Consider the following 1850-nt stretch of genomic DNA (forward strand, 5'->3'; position numbering starts at 1 on the left):
TTTTTTTTTTTACGTTTAAGTCCATTGCTGTCACCACTGTGCCAATCCATCTCATTGGGGCTCTTCCTCTTTTTCGTTAAACCTCTACTTTCTCAAGCATGATGTTCTGCTCCAGGAGCTGGTCCCTCCTGACAACATGTCTGAAATATGAGAGAATAAGTCTTGCCACCATGACTTTTAGGAAGCATTTTGGCTGTACTTGTTGTAACACAGATGTGTTTATTCTGGAAGTCCATTGTACTTTTAATATTCTTCTCCAACACTATAACTCAAACGTATAATTTCTTCTACTGTCTTCCTTATTCGTTGTACAACTTTCACATGCATATGAGGCTATTGAAAATACCATAGTGGTTCAGTGCTAACAGCAGGATTATAACGGAGCCCAAGTTGTCCTCCTCTCCATCTTCTTCCATCTAGCAGTTGGCTCTTAAGGTCCTTGGTGACCCTTAAGGCCTGGATATGAACTTACCCCTACTGCTCAAATTTCATCTGAAAACAAACAAAAAAATCTCCCAAATGCCAAACCAAAACCCTGTTATTGGGTTGATTCTGACTTGGTAAGCCAATGTAGGGTTTCAGAGATCAGAGTGTGCAGCCTCATCTTTCTGCTTCTTGACAGTATGCCCTTCCCTCAACACCCCAAACACCATTTGAAATTATTTTGCCAAAATCATTCTCCCTCTTATCTATGACTAAGGACACTCCCTATTCTATTCTCAGAGCCATTGCCAGATGCTTAGTAAATATTTGAATTGAAAAACAAAAATTCCATGTCTTGGGCAAGGCACAACTTAGTCCTCAAACTGACATCTTTACTGTTGAACACTTTTAAGAGGTCTTGTACAACAGATTTGCAGAATGCAAAATACATCTTTGATTTCTTGACTGCTGCTTCCTTGAAGGTTATTAATGGATCCAAGCAAAATGAAATTTGACAACTTCAATCTTTTCTGCATTTATCATGATGTTATTTATTAGTCCAGTAGTAAGGATTTTTGTTTTCTTTACAATGAGGTGCAACCCATAGCAAAGATTGTGATGTTTGGTCTTCATCAGTAAGTATTTTAAGTCATCGTCTCTTTCAGCAAGCAAGGTTGTATCATATGCATAGGGCAGGTTGCTAATGAATCCTTCTCTAATCCAGATTCCATATTTTACTTAATATAATCCAACTTCTTGAATTATTTGCTTTCAACATGCAGACTGAATAAGCATGGTGAAAGAATACAACTCTGATGCACACTTTTCCTGACTTTAAACAATCCAATATCACCTTGTTCTATTCGAAAAACTGCCTCTTGGTACAGATTCCACATAAGCACAATTTAGTGCTTTGAAATATCCATTCTTCACAATGTTATCCATAGCTTGTCAGGATCCACATAGTCGAAAAAGTCTTACAGGTCAATAAAGGACAGGTAAACATCTTTCTGGTATTCTCTGCTTTCAGTCAACATCCATCTGACATCAACAATGATATCTCTCTTTCCATGCCCTTATCTGAATCCTGCTTGAACCTCTGACAGTTCTCTGTTGACATACTATTGCAATCATTTTTTATTTAATTCAGAAAAATTTTACTTTTACATGATATTAATGACATTGTTAGATGATTTATCCAAACTTTTGGGTCACCTCTCTCTGAAATAGGCACAAATATAAATCTCTTCCAAACTTTTGGCTAAGTAGTTGTCTTCCCAAATTCTTGACATAGATCAGTGAGTGCCTCCAATGCTGTTTAAATTTATTGAAAGATTTCCACTTGTATTCCATCAGTTCCAGGAGACTTGTTCTTTGCCAATGCCTTCAATGTACCTTAGACTTCTTGGTACCATTAACTCTTGAAA

The sequence above is a fragment of the Chrysochloris asiatica genome, unplaced genomic scaffold, assembly GCF_000296735.1.
Source record: "Chrysochloris asiatica unplaced genomic scaffold, ChrAsi1.0 scaffold00021, whole genome shotgun sequence".
NCBI lineage: Eukaryota > Metazoa > Chordata > Mammalia > Afrosoricida > Chrysochloridae > Chrysochloris > Chrysochloris asiatica.